Below are 15661 nucleotides of genomic sequence, written 5' to 3' on the forward strand. Positions count from 1 at the left end.
GCCAAGAAAGGACTGCAACCAAGTTTGGTCCTGCTTCTGCTTGAATATGGGCTCAAACTGCAAATTTAGGATCTTGATTTTGAACAGCTGGACTTTGATTGGTCACCAGCACAATGTGGATCTATCTCTAGGTTTAGGTTTGGAACATCTCAAAGTTTAGGAGCATTTGGATCTGGGCTTTGGTTTAGTCTCATTTTTAGATAAAATAAGGAGTTTTAGAGTGTACACTGTTTGGAGTAGAGGGTGTGTGATGGGGTATCCACCCCACACAAGGCCTGAATGGGTAAAATAGGCCAATTAACCTATAGGCTGCACCTGAAGGGGAGCCAAGGCCTAATGGCTGATCAGGCCCAGCTGGCAGAGGAGCTGGGATAGGCTCATAAAGACAGAAAGTTGGTAGTAAGAAAGGGCTGTAGGGAGGAGGTCTGCATCCACTCCCTAGAGAGGAGGGGTGTTGGCTGCAGGGGAGTTCTAGGGGGAGAGTAGGCCCTGGGATCCTGCCTTGGATTACAGACTCTGGTAAGACACTGAGAGGGGGAAGTAGCTTCGGGAAGCGGAGGAAGCTCCAGTAGTAATCTGGAGGTGGGCCTGAAGAGACACAGAAACAGCAAAAGGGTCTGGGATTGTGTAGACCATGGTTGCTAGACATAGGGTCCCTGGGCTCTGGACCCCAGAGTAGAGAGCAGGTGAGGGTTTCCCTCCCACAGTCTGGGCAGTGGAGTGGAAGACTGCTTGAGATGGCTATCCAGTGGGACTTTGATACTTTGGAAGGGGAAAACTACAGTGACCTGGCCAGAGGGCCAAGACACAAAGAGGGAGGACTCAAGTCACCAAGAGGAAGTAATGACTCCAGAGAGAGGGAGAGAGACACCATGGAGCAAGCAATTGAAGGAGGGGGCATCAGACTGATTGAAAGCTAATCCCCAGACGAGCCACAAGGAGGCAACTCCCAGGTGAGTAGTGAACCTGGGTGAACAGGGTGTCATTTACTATATTTTTATAGTACCTAGCACAATGGGGCCCTGATCTGGCTGACCTCCAGACTTTACTGTAATATAGATGTTAAATAATACTAAAAACTAACACTTACCCTGTCCAAACTTTTGCCCCAAACCAAACAGTTTCTGAGATTCAAACAAGTGTGGATACCCCTCACATTGCCCTTTGGCAATTGCTTTTCATTTCCCCCAGCCTCTCCGCTGCCTGGTTCTGGTTCAGAATGAAAGAGGAAGTGATGAAATAGGCGTAAAAACTTTTTACCATGAGACTTCCAATGCAGTTTCACAGATAGTTCAGATAACCTCGAGAGCAGCATTGTTTGCCAACCCATCACCTCCACCCCCCAAACTCCAAACCTTCTGAGGTTTGCCCATCTCTACTTACTGTGTCAGATGTTATATATTATGGAAAATTCTGAGTTACCTCATAGCTGTAACTTGTGCTATCACTTTACCTGGAGCCTGTGTATACTGTATATTAGTGTCAGCATTAGAGAACTTTTAAAAGAAAGTGAAGCTGATGTCTGTATTTTGGAGTTAAGGGTTTCTATTTCAAGGAGAAAACATGTCCCCTTCACTTGGAAAATATTCTATAGCGTCTATAGTCTATATTGCAAAGAGTAAATAAAGAGAACTTGGTTTTGAGACTTGGAGAGCTTGCATATTACTTCGGCAAAACTAAATGACTATTCGTAGCTAAACTTTGAGGGCCAGATCAACACAGTTCCATTGACTTGAGTGAAGTTGCAACAATTTACAGCAGCTGAAGATGTTGGATGAAATTATGGCTCCACTGAAGTCGATGCGGGTTTTGCCATTCATTTCTATTGAACCAGGTGTTCACCCCACCCCTAATATTATCTGGGGTTTTAAAAAAAATGCTGGTTAAACTATAGGCCAATTTCTGTGACAAAATAAACAGTGATGTAACTTAAACCTTGGGGAGTTAGTGACTTTAAGCTAGTGTAACCTATATAATAAGGGGAAGAAAGGGAAAGTTGCAAGAGAGGGTCAGCTTTATCTTACAACCACTTGTTGATGTCTTAGCCTCAGGAATTTCCTGTGGCAATGAGTTCCACAGTCTAATTACATATTATGTGAAAAAAGTGTTTCCTTTTGTCAGTTTTTAATTGCTCACTTTTTAATTTAATTGAATGTCCTCTTTTTCGTATGTTATGAGACAGGGAAAACTGAAGCTCCCAAGTCACAGGCTAGCCCTGGAACCACTGGGCAATCACATCTATCTAAATAAGTACCACACCTTTTTCTCTAGTTAGGCTGAATATGAACAGAGTGGGGAGTCAGGAACGCTTAATCCCAGCTCTAACACTGATTGCCTCTATAGCCCTAGGTAACTCAGATAACCTTTTTGCCCCTGTATATTTGTCTTCAAAATGGGGAAGTCATGCTTATCTACCTGACATGGTTTAAGGATTAATCAGTTAGGGCTTGTCTACACTATAGGAGCAACAGATGCATAGCCACAGAAGGGGTTTTTCCATCACTATAGGAAAACCACTTCCCCAAGCAACACTAGCTAGGTCAACTCAAGCGTTCTTTTGTCAGCCTAGCTGCATCTACACTGGGGGTTTAGGTTGGCATAGTTATGATGCTCCGGGGTATGGATTTTTTTCACACCCCTGAGTACCATATTTATGTCAACCTAAATTCTAAGTGTAGGTCAGGTCTTAGTGTTTCTAAAGCACATATAAGATAAATGCTAAGGATTATTATTGCTACTTCTATGTTGCAGTTTTTCATTGTGACAATATGGATTTTTAAACCTTACACATCTTTCTTTGGTGCATCATATTCTTTGTTCATGCACCAGATGGCGCTACATTGCAGGTCCAGTTATAACAGAGAATGTAACTTGCTTAATACTTTATATAAATGAGCATGTTAAATTTGTAATTGTTCTACTCTATACCCACAGGAATCAGGTCAAGAAATTGGATTTTGGAAAGAAAGTAAAACTACTTAATACAGTATTCTACAGGATTCTTCTTTTCCCTCTCCGTTTTCACATAGATGTATGTCAGCAAATCTCCCCTCCCACAAATAAGAGTTGATCTTCAAAGGAGAACAAGAGACCACCAGCCAACCAATCTAGGAAGGCTGACTCAAAAACCTAGTATGTGAAACTGACAAATATGATGTTCTAAATAAATGGCAATGTAACTTGGTTTTTTGTTTATTAGAACTGATTGTTATGAAGACCTATTTATATAATAATACCCCAGGCTTATATCTATCTGCCTCAAAGCACTTTTACAGAGGTTGAAACAGAAGAGATCATTTTATATTATATTTCATGTGGGGAAACTGAGGTACCAGAAATGTTCAGTTATTTGCTTGAAGTCGCACAGCAAGGCAGTAGGCAGGAGTGGGAGAAGAACCCAGCTTTCCTGATTCTCAGTCCCATGTTGCCTCCAATGTAGGAAAACTCCTTTACAGTTTACATAGAAAATCGAAGGAAGAAATGGAATTTTCCAGGAAAAAAGAACCTTCATATTCACACCGTAACCATCCTAGTCTTACCTTAAAACATTATTTATCATCATTGTGAAGGCAGAATAATAATGCCCTCCCACTTTAAATAGGCAAAGTGAACACTGTGATTAAATGAAAACTCATGTTTTACATTCTTTCCTTCCTATGAACATTTAATTTGTGATTCGGTTCTATCGTTTCCATAGCATATTTTTGATGCTGCAATTCAGAAATGATCTGAAAGACCCCTAGCTTTAAATATCACTCTTTGTAGCCCTGGAGCAGAGGCATAGTAGAGGAAATGCAGTTTATCTATTGTAAACCTTCTGTGCATGCATATTTTACAAATCATGACACCTTAGTAGAGATATCACAGAGAATACACACAAGGCTAGGACAGTCAATGTAAGGTTCTTCCTCATGCAGGGGTCTGGGTGTTTTACAGTACTGTTGGTGGTGCTTTCCAGGGCGTATGCTAAAGATAATAGAGGGTACACAGACTGCATCTCAATGGATCAAATATTGCCCACAGGATCCTATTACCCAGCCTTCCTCTTGCTGTGACTGTAGCATGAGGATGAAGCTGATCATCTTGGAGATTTCTATTGTTGGACAGCAAGGAATTTCTATTCATCTGCCAGGGAAAACACAAGTACAAACAAAAATTATGACTTCATGCATGCATTAAAATTAGGGCTGTCAAGGGATTAAAAAATTAATCGCACGATTAATCGCACTGTTAAACAATAATAGAAAACCATTACGACTGAGTGGACTTGTAGGCTCTAAAGTTTTGCATTGTTTTGTTTTTGAGTGCAGTTATGTAACATAAAATCTACATTTGTAAGTTGCACTTTCATGATAGAGATTTCACTACAGTACTTGTATGAGATGAATTGAAAAACAGTATTTCTTTTGTGTGCCATTTTTACAATGCAGATATTTGTAATAAAAAATAATATAAAGTGAGCACTATACACTTTGTATTCTGTGTTGCAATTGAAATCAATATATTTGAAAATGTTGAAAAACATCCAAAACTATTTAATAAATTTCAAGAGATGTTGTTATTCTATTGTTTAATAGTGCGATTAAAACTGATTAATCGTGATACATTTTTTTTAATTGCGATTGTTTTTTTGAGTTAGTCGCATGAGTTAACTGTGATTAATCAACAGCCCTAATTTAAATGTTATCTACATTTACATGCAAATTAAGAGACAATTTCTGGCATAGCTTGATAGGTGCAAAGGGTAATACTCAAGCAGTAGAACCAGTGTAATTGTGTAGGGCAAGAGAGGGTGGGCATGTGTGGTGGTGGGGAGCAGGACAGGATTTGATGAGCCCTGAAGGAATGAGCACCTCTTACACAGCTGTGAAGACTTAGCTCTGTAAGGGTAGAGGCTCCCTGAATGACGGAGAGTTGGGACTATAGGTGGGGCATGGATGAGGCTGAGGGGTTTGCTACTATATGGGTCTTTGAATCCTTCTCCCTGCAGAGGGGACAAACTGCAAATAGAGGCTATTCCAGTCACTGAGCAGGAGCAGTCTACAAGGAACAACACTTTGCCAGTCCAGTCTTGTGGGAGGATTTTTTCCCTCTCTTCTCTGTGGATCTCCCCAGTTCCCAGCTAAGACACTGGGGATGGGAAAACTGGATTTACCCATGTGTGACTCTGGCAACTTGCCCATGTGGCCCTCAGTGTTGCAAAATTTGGATGGCACTTTTTTGGGAGGATACTACTATATTAGTTTACCCCCTGTCGCCTATAATGGCACGGAGAGTGAACAAACATATCCTGTCTGAAAGTACAAGAGCCAGCAGAGCACCTGGGGAGGAATGGGCATCTGGATTTGTGTTACTTCCTTTTTGGTCCCTTTTTGGAACAACTTCTAAATTCTCTCACTAATGTTGGGTTTGGGCTCTCTGATGCTAGTAGAAGTTAGGACCACTTTTCATCACATCAATGGGAAGTGACCTTTCGGTGAGAATTAACAAAGTACTTTGTTCTGTGCAGAATTCAGGCATGAGTGCATGTGGCAGAACATCCTTAACTGTGTGGGGGAGAAACACAACTCCATTTATGTGATGATGGAGCTTCTGCAGGTAGCTATTTCTTGAGTCTGGAGTAGCTGCCTTTTGATACATTCCCAAAAACCATGGACTTGCCTACATGGAGACATCCAGGAAAATTAATCTGAATTAACTAAAGGAATGAATTTGACATGGATTACATAAACCACTTTAGTTCTGAATGAGGGTGTTCACATAGGGGGTTTAAAGTGTCTTTCATTTGGTTTAGTTTAATGCCTGTTAGAAGTGAATTAAGGCTACTTTAAATCCCTTTGTGAAAACTGCAGTTCAGAATTAATGTGGTTTACCCAATTCACTTCAAATTCACACCTTTAGTTAATTTGGATTAATGTTCCTTGATGTCTCCAAGTAGACAAGCCCCTTGTCTTACTACACACTTAAAAACTGGAATATGTAGCATATTAGAGAAAGAGGCCTGGTGTGAAGACAGCAAAAGGAAGCATGAGCGGACCCCTCTGTGGTCCTGAGCAAGTCATTTAGGGCTAGATTGTGACTTGGTCTACACATCCACCCATGAGTGTCAGAACCCCCTTCACATACTCACGTGGGCTACCCAGACTTTGGATCCAGACACATAGGAGTAAGTGGTAGCTACATGCCACTTATTTTCTCCCTGGAGCAGGTGCATGAGGAGGGGCAGGAAAAGGCCAAAGTCCCTTGACTCCAGTCGCACTAATCAATGTTCGGTGTATGAGCTGGCATAGAGATGTTGTAATTTGCTGCTGATAGAGGCCAGCAGCAAATTACTAACCCCCTGGGGGAACGAGGAAGTAAGGGAAGAATTGTGACTCAGAGGATTGTCTCCCAGTAATGCCATGTCCCAGGGCTGCTCCTGAGGTGGAGTTTACACACCGCCCCTTGGTAAAGACTGTGCCTAAAGGAACAATCTAACTTGTAACCTCTGCGTGTCAAGTGGTCCTGTTTTTAAAATGGGGCTGTTTCTGTTAATGACTGGGACATAGGTGGTCATGCTCAGTGTAGATTTTTCCTAACTGTTCTTTGAGCCAAATTCTGCTATCATTCTGACACCTGAAACAACATTGACTTCAATACAATTGTATTTGTGTACCTGAAAGCATAATTTGGTTTTAGGAGTCTAGGTCTACATTTTCAAAAGTAACTAGTGATTTTATGTGCTTGAATTATGGGTACTTAAGTAGACACACCATCAAAGGGCCTGATTTTCAGAAAGTTGAATATACCCAGTCACTGGAAATCAGGTATCTTTCAGGTTTATCAAGTTGAGCACCCAAAATTAGTAGTCACTTTTGAACATTTAGGTTCCAGTGAATGTAATGTACATACTTACTTCTCTTGTAGCTTTGCTACTGTTGTAGATTCTAAACATCTGCAGGCTCAAGGTTGTTTTAAGTATGTCACTTTAAAAACAGCACTTGTTTTAAGCAGGACCAACTTACATTTCCCCACAAAAGGAATTTGAAACATTTTAAAAAATAATAAAATTTGAGTAATTCAGGGGTATGATGTCTAACATGTTTGTGAAAGGCAATACTTGTGGGGTTAGACATTAATGTTCCTGATGTAGCAAAGGAGTGATAATTGATAGCACATGTGAAATATAACTATTCTTGAAGGGGAGGGCAGGTGGTATGCAATTACTCAAGCTTCCACTAGCTGTCAAAGGTTGGTTGTAAGTGAGGTCAACAAGATGTTGACTGTATGGTTGAATGCTTTATTTGAAGTAAAGATGTATGATCTTTGAATGAAGATATTAATGATGTGACAAATCTTGAAAAAATACTAATTTCAATAGGAACTACAGTTAAAGTCAGGTACTAACAAGCTGGATGGCAAAAGTAGCTTCAAGGAACATAATATGATCATGGATATTTGTTGCAAAAATAGAAAACAGGAAAAGGAATAAATCTGTTAGTCTATTTAGTTTTTTTAAACCCAGATTTGAATTGTGAAGGTGCATTTTCTGTAATTATTAGAGCTAGTGATTTTCTTAATCAAATTAAAACTTTTTTTTTTGTAGGTTTACACATTCTTCATAAGTACAGATGGTGTCAACTTATAATCTTATAACTTATAAAAGAAAATTTCTTTTTAACTTAAATCCCATTTCAAAAGTATTCCATATACGATAATGCAAGCCATGGCATTTAAGCTCTACTATTAGTAAGAGTAACTTGAAGGAAATCTTTTAACTGTAATCACTAGCTGAGTGCTGAATTCAATGAATTTCCATCTCTTGTCACATAAGGCATGCAGAGCATCCTAATGATACATTTTAGTGACTTTTAAATGTTGCATGACAGTGTCATCTGGAATAATACTTATAATATTGGGATGGAGAGATGGATGATATTTTCTGTCTATCTTAAAAGAACATTATTAAGGTTGCAAAGACAAACACTAAGGACAGGTCTACACTATCACTGAAGTCGATCTAACTTACATCACTTAGGGATGTGAAAGTGTCGTCCCCCACCCTGAGCGACACGAGTTTTGCACTGGCCTCACTGGCGCTCTCCGGCCAACATAGCTTCTGCTTCTCGCCAAGGTGGAGTAATTAGGCCAATGGCGGAACACTCTCCCATTGGCATAGTGCATCTTCACCAAACATGCCACAGCAGCGTGGCTGGGCTGATATAGTGCTGTAGTGTAGACTTGCCCTCAAAAGTTTGGAAATGTCAGTGCTTGACCTTAATGACATTTTAGCATCGTTTTTGAGTGTGCAATTTCCTAGGTTTTTAAAAAAGAAACAGAAAATCCATCATGTGATGTAACACTGACACCCACCTGGGTCAGCAGCAGGGTTGGAACCTTTAGACACACCACACTGAACTCTGCCACTTGAGCTAATGGTCACTGATAAGAGTAGTAGGGTGTTATGCTCTGTGTGGACCAGCACTACAGGGGATGGGACATTTTGCCTGTGGGTTTCATGGGTATTTGCTGGCAGCAGAGGAATGGTGAGGCTTGGGGATGGTGAGTTCCATTCCAGGGTCTGAAGGGGAATGTAATATAGTGGACAAAGATTCTTTTGCTCATTTGCCCCAAGTGTGACCCCTTATTCTCTGTCCTGTCCAACTCTTCTTGACCAAGTTCTGTCTCTTGGTCCCCATCCAGCTCCTCATCGCAGTTCCATGCTTCTCACCTAGCCAGTCCCAGTCTCTAGCCTTCAGGCTTCTCATGCTAGTCCTAGTCTCCTTGCCCAACCAGTCCTCATTTCACACCTCCAGCCTTGCCAAACCAGTCTCCTTTTCTTCCAGTCTCCTTGTCCAGCCAGTACAATTTCCTGACACTCCCTGCTCTTTATCCCATCAGTCTCTCTCCTTTCCCCCCTGCCTCCAGTTGCCTCCCCCATCCTACCCAAAATCCCTGTCTCCACTGGCTCCCAATCCCATTCTCCCTTCCTAGGCTCCTCATACAATTACAGTCTTTCCCTTTCCCCCATTTCCCTTTCCAGCTCCCAGTCCTAGGTTCCTTGCCCAACCAGTCCCAGCTCCCCTTGTCCAGCCAGGCCTAGTATCTCCCTTAAATCTGAGTCCCAGTTTCCCTCTCCCCACTCTCAGTCTCCAGTCTCCCCGCACTCCAGGATATTTGTCCTACTCTATTCCTCCTGGCTCTCCAACAAGTCTGGCTCTTGTCTCCTCAGCATTTGAATCGGGCAGTGTCCTCCTCAGTGGAGCTTGGGCCCAGTAGGTGGGTACGGTTACCAACTCTCCAGGATTGGCCAGGAGTCTCCAGGAATTAAAGATTATTTTAATTAAATGTCATGTGATGAAATCTCCAGGAATACATCCAAACAAAATTGGCATCCCTTTCAGTGGGTCACTTACAGCAGAGGAGAGACATTCTCTCTGCTTTCTGTTCAGGTGCCCAGACCTGGACCTGACATGGTCTCCAGCAGCTCAGAACTGCAATGGCAGGGAAAGTCCTATTCATTCCTGGCCTGGAGCATTTCCAGCATGGATGGAATCTTTGGGGACTTTAGCTGCTAAAATTTAAGAGATGTCTACTAAGCATGTATGAACTGCAATTTTTTAAAAAAATTGAAAAGTGGGGTTCTACCAGTCGCACCTTGTGTGTGTATGTGTGTGTGTGTGCATACACACACAGAGTATATTCAGTATTCCTAATTAACCACCACATTACTCCAGTTTTATGCTGCTATATCTCCATTGAAATCAAACTGGAGTGGCGACTGAGGCCCAGTGTTAATATCTTTCTAGCAATTTATAGAACTGTGACAACTCTTAAAATATGTTGAAACAATTGAAAGGTTTGAATTGTTTGTCATGCTCTGTCTCAGACAGTTAACGTTATAAAAACAACACTCTAAGTTTGAAGGGAGCTAATCTTAGCTTATTCCAATTAAAAAGAAAGCAAAGCATTTTAAATGGCTCAAGGGTGATGGGAACTCTGGGACATCCATGACATCTGATAGGTGGGGATATTAGCCAGTGTTGACAGCCAAGATTTAAGGGAAAATGCTATGGAGTAAAGAATGTTATTCTCTGCTTAAAAAAAAATCCAGTTGTTTGTTTGAATGTCATAAATATTTGCAAGAGGCTTTTTAAAACCTGTGCAATTCTTTAAATATGTTGCCCCCAGTAGACAGCCCATCTTCTCAAAGCCAGGAATACCTATTGTGGTAATCATCTATTTATTTACTGAGTAAATTACATGAAAAGAAAGGTAGATAGAAACGTCAGGTGTTGAATTTTTTCCAATTTGGCCACCACGCTCAGAAGCTAAACGTAACCTCACGTAATATTTGGATGAAAATTTTGTTTAGCATTTTACAAGAAATAGTTTTCTAACTGAAAGGTGATTTTAAAAGAATTTAAATAGCAGTTTAAGATTCTTTAGGTTACTAACAGAATAAACAATCAGGCTTCCCATCCTCATCTTCACTCAATAAAATACTTCCTCTGCAAAGCTTTCCAATTTAGATCTCTCTAAAGACATCTACATAACTTTACATTAAACTGTCTTTAAGTGTGATATATGTGCTTGAACTATTTTCTGTTTCAATTAGATTGTAAACTTCTTGGAGATCATGAGAAACTTCATCAGAGATCATGACTTCTTATTTATAGCATTGGAAATGCTGATGGAATTTAATAAATAACTAAAATTTAGACCAAAAAGTAATGGGTATGTAGAAGTATTTCATCTCTCTTTGCATTGGCTGAATAGTCAACTTTAAAGGGGGAATTTTCAAAAGCATTGACCTCTTTTTGCTGCCCTTGAAGTCAGTGGTGACGTTTGAATTGACTTGCATGGGAGCAGAGTTAGGCCAACTAACACTTTGGAAATTCTCATCTGACATGTCTACCTTGAAATTATGGGTAGCAGCAGCGATCTTAAGTCTGTCTCTGAAGAAATAAAAACTCCATTAAAGATAACTTGGTGTTGACCTACAGCTGGTGTGTTCTCTTATTTATATGGGTACTATGGAAGTCACTCCGTAGTTAAAGATGTAAATGAACTGACACTATGCCCATTTTTGCACACACACCCCAACCCGCCTCCCCGCCAAAATCAAACTGATCTTAAAATTGGTAAATTAGATCTGGGTACAAGGTAGAATCTTGCTATAAGATCTAGCTGAGATTTAGTGCACAGGACCAAAATTTAGTTGTGTAATATACAAGTTTAAAAGTATTTCTTTAGTAACATCACTTGGGATCATTAGTTCTGGTGAGTTTAATATAGAATGCCAAATGCTTGCTGGATATCTCAGCTTTCATTTAAATTAAAGTCTCCAGCCCTTTTCCTGGCAGAGACAGAGCTAATGGTGAAACCCATTAATGAAAGAGGTGTGTCAAAGGATGAGAACATTTTCTCTATCAATAGACTTGTCACTGGGCCTCTGAGCTTGTGGTTCTCCTCCTGGAGGCCTGAGGAGGTCCACAAGACTGGAGTGGGAAAATGCACCCATTCTCATCCCCCACTCCCAATTCTCACCCAGTCCTCTTCTCTGCAGACCTTTGGAGGTCCTCTGATGTTCCCTTATGGTTTTGCAGCAGAAGAATTCCTTGCTGTCAAATCACAGGATGTTTATTGCTTGCAGAAAGCAGGGAAGTGTCTGTTTGAAAAGTATTGCCTTAACTCTGCATATCTAATATTTGAAGATTTTTTAAATTTTAATGTTCTTGACAGGTAGCATACTTTCAAACCACCAATATGGGCTAGCAACCCTCACTTCAAAGTGGTGACTTTTTTGGGGGTGTAGAGGAATCTATTTAAGTTCCAAGGTTAACTGTAGCAAATGCAATAGCACCTTCTTTAACCAAATCTCACTTATTTGGACCTTCCCTCCCCATTCTTAGTAAAAACAGGATCACATCCTTCCATTTCTTTTTTTAAAAAGTGTTAAAGCTTTTATGCATGGACGACTTCAGGAATTTAAACTTCACTGCAAAGCTATTTATGTGGTGGTGTCAAAATACACACATAAATATTTGTCTGCTGAAGTCTTTTCTGCCTGAAGTTTGTACTGCATGCAGAGTTCAGACTATCCATAGCTATGTGCTGAGATCTGATATCAGTCAGTGCTGGTTGTAAAATTTCCATTGGAAGTGTTTGCTTATTGATGGAAAATTGGGTTTTCAAGTAAACACATATTTCATTAAAATTTCTACTTTTCAATAAAAACACTGAAAATAGTTTGTCCAGAAACTAAAGATTATGCACTTGATTTCATGCACATAACTGTTTTTCCTCATTTATCTGAACCCTCAGATTGCCTGAAGGCATTTAGGGTAGAATTTTCAAAAGCGCTTAATGGAGTTAAGTGTCCAATTCCCATTTACTTTCAATTTTTATATTTAGATAATCAAGATTCTATTGTAACTACAATTTAAAACAAAATAGTTCAGAATTATTTCCTGGGAGAAGAGAGATCTTGCGTTTAAGGCACTGGGCTGGAGCTCAGGAGATCTGGGCTCAGTTACCAGCTCTGCCATGATCTTTTTGTGTGTTCTTGGGCAAGTATGGGGAATAAATGGGTAGAAATGGAAGTATTAGTACATAAGCTAAATTATGACTTAATTGGCATCACAGAGAGTTGGTGGGATAAATTTCATGACTGGAATATTGGTATAGCGGGATATAGCTTGTTCAAGAAGGACAAATAGGGCAAAAAACAGAGGAGGTGTTGCATTGTACATACAGAATATGTACACTGGTTTTAGGATCCAGAAGGAGGCAGGAGGCAGACCAGTTGAAAGCCTCTCGATGAAGATAGAAGGGGAAGATAGGAGTGATGTAATGGTAGGGGTCTACTACAGATCTCTGAAACAGGAAGAGGAAGTGGATGAGGCATTTCTAGAACAGGTAACAGAAATCCCAAACACAAGAGTTGGTAGTAATGCGGCATTTAACAACCCAGACATCTGTTGGAAAAATAATAGGGCAAAACACTAAATTTCTAATAAGTTCTTAGAATGTATTGGAGACAACTTATTGTTTCTGTAAGTGGAGGAAGTAACTCGAAAGGTAGTCATTTTAGGCTGGATGCTGATCAACAGGGAAGAATTGGTTGTGAATCTAAAGGTGGAAAGAGGTCATGCAATGTTAGATTTCATTATTCTAAGGGAAGGAAGGAGTTAGAGCAGCAGAGTAAGGAAAATGGACTTCAAAAAAGTAGATTTTAACAATCTCAGAGAACTGGAAGGTAAGGTTCCATGGGAAGAAACTCTAGGCCCTGGTCTACACTAGGAGTTGAGGTCTAATTTAGCAGTGTTAAATCGATTTAACCCTGCACCCGTCCACATGACAAAGCCCTTTTTTTTTACTTAAAGGCTCTTAAAATCGATTTCCTTACTCACCCCCGACAAGGGGATTAGCGCTGAAATCGGCCTTGCCGGGTCGAATTTGGGGTACTGTGGACGCAATTATATGGTATTGGTCTCCGGGAGCTATCCCAGAGTGCTCCATTGTGACCGCTCCGGACAGCACTCTCAGATGCACTGGCCATGTAGACAGGAAAAGGCCCACAAACTTTTGAATTTCATTTTCTTGTTTGACCAGCGTGGCAATCTGCAGGTGAGTGCAGAGCTCATCAGCACAGGTGACCATGCAGAGCTCATCAGCAAAGGTGACCATGATGGAGTCCCAGAATCGCAAAAGAGCTCCAGCATGGACCGAACGGGAGGTACAGGATCTGATTGCTGTATGAGGAGAGGAATCCATGCTATCAGAACTCCGTTCCAGTTTTTGAAATGCCAAAACATTTGTCAAAATCTCCCGGGGCATGAAGGACAGAGGCCATAACAGGGACCCGAAGCAGTGCTGCGTGAAACTTAAGGAGCTGAGGAAAGCCTACCAGAAAACCAGAGAGGCAAAAGGCCGCTCCGGGTCAGAGCCCCAAACATGCCGCTTCTATGGTGAGCTGCATGCCATTTTAGGGGATTCAGCCACCACTACCCCAGCCGTGTTGTTTGACTCCTTCCGTGGAGATGGAGGCAACATGGAAGCAGGTTTTGGGGACAAGGAAGATGATGATGATGAAGTTGTAGATAGCTCACAGCAAACAAGTGGAGAAACTGGTTTTCTTAACAGCCAGGAACTGTTTCTCACCCTGGACCTGGAGCCAGTACCTCCTGAACCCACCCAAGGCTGCCTCCCGGACCCGCCAGGTGGAGAAGGGACCTCTGGTGAGTGTACCTTTTAAAATACTATACATGGTTTAAAAGCAAGCATGTTTAATGATTAATTTGCCCTGGCATTCGTGGCTCTCCTGGATGCACTCCCAAAGCCTTTGCAAAAGGTTTCTGGGGAGGGCTGCCTTATTCCGTCCACCATGGTAGGACACTTTACCACTCCAGGCAGTAGCACATACTCGGGAATCATTATAGAACAAACCATTGCAATGTATGTTTGCTAGCATTCAAACAACATTCGTTCTTTATCTCTCTGTGTTATCCTCAGGAGAGTGATATCATTCATGGTCACCTGGTTGAAATAGGATGCTTTTCTTAAAGGGACATTCAGAGGTGCCCGTTCCTGCTGGGCTGTTTGCCTGCAGCTGAACAGAAATGTTCCCTGCTGTTAGCCAGGGGGAGGGGGGAGGGGGGAGGGGCTAGCCACATGGTGGGGAGGAGGCAATATGTGACTTTGGAACGAAAGCACATGTGCTATGTATGTAATGTTAACAGCAAGGTTTACCGTGAAAGAGTATACCCATTGTTCTATAAAATGTGTATTTTTAAATACCACTGTCCCCTTTTTTTTCTCCTCCAGCTGCATGTGTGTCAAGGATCATAGGATCTTCTCCTTCCCAGAGGCTAGTGAAGATTAGAAGTAAAAAAAACCCCACTCGCGATGAAATGTTCTCTGAGCTCATGCTGTCCTCCCACACTGACAGAGCACAGACGAATGCGGGGAGGCAGGCAATGTCAGAGTGAAGGAAAGCACAAAATGACGGGGAGGAGAGGTGGTGGGCTGAGGCGAGTAAGTGGCGGGCTGAAGAGAGGGCTGAAGCTGAAAGGTGGTGGCTGTGTGATGAGAGGAGGCAGGATTCAATGCTGAGGCTGCTGGAGGATCAAACTAATATGCTCCAGCATATGGTTGAGCTGCCGGAAAGGCAGCTGGAGCACAGACCGCTGCTACAGCCCCTGTGTAACCAACCGCCCTCCTCCCCAAGTTCCATAGCCTCCTCACCCAGACACCCAAGAACGCGGTGGGGGGGGCCTCCAGCCACCCAGCCATCCACTCCAGAAGATTGCCCAAGCAACAGAAGGCTGGCATTCAATAAGTTTTAAACTTTAAAAGTGCTGTGTGGCCTTGTCCTTCCCTCCTCCACCACTCCTCCCGGTGCTTCTCTCCTCCACCACCCCTCCCGGGCTACGTTGGCAGTTATCCCCCTATTTGTGTGATGAATTAATAAAGAATGAATGACTGTGAAGCAACAATGACTTTATTGCCTCTGCAAGCGGTGAAGGGAGGAGGTGAGGGTGGTTAGCTTACAGGGAAGTAGAGTGAACCAAGGGGCGGGGGGTTTCATCAAGGAGAAACAAAGAGAACTTTCATACCGTAGTCTGTCCAGTCATGAAACTGGTTTTCAAAGCTTCTCTGATGCGCACTGCACCCTCCT

The 15661-nt window shown here is 41.8% G+C and overlaps 1 long non-coding RNA gene across 2 annotated transcripts in view; it reads left to right on the forward strand.

Moving 5' to 3' along the window:
* LOC140907789 (uncharacterized) overlaps positions 1-3166 on the forward strand; it is a 142186-nt gene extending 139020 nt beyond the window's left edge. For both annotated transcript variants that reach the window (XR_012157624.1, XR_012157625.1), the window contains exon 4: positions 2935-3166. This is a non-coding gene — a long non-coding RNA (uncharacterized lncRNA). The remainder of the gene's footprint in view (positions 1-2934) is intronic.
* The last annotated feature ends 12495 nt before the right edge of the window (positions 3167-15661 follow it).

Source organism: Lepidochelys kempii, chromosome 2, assembly GCF_965140265.1.
Source record: "Lepidochelys kempii isolate rLepKem1 chromosome 2, rLepKem1.hap2, whole genome shotgun sequence".
Taxonomy (NCBI): domain Eukaryota; kingdom Metazoa; phylum Chordata; order Testudines; family Cheloniidae; genus Lepidochelys; species Lepidochelys kempii.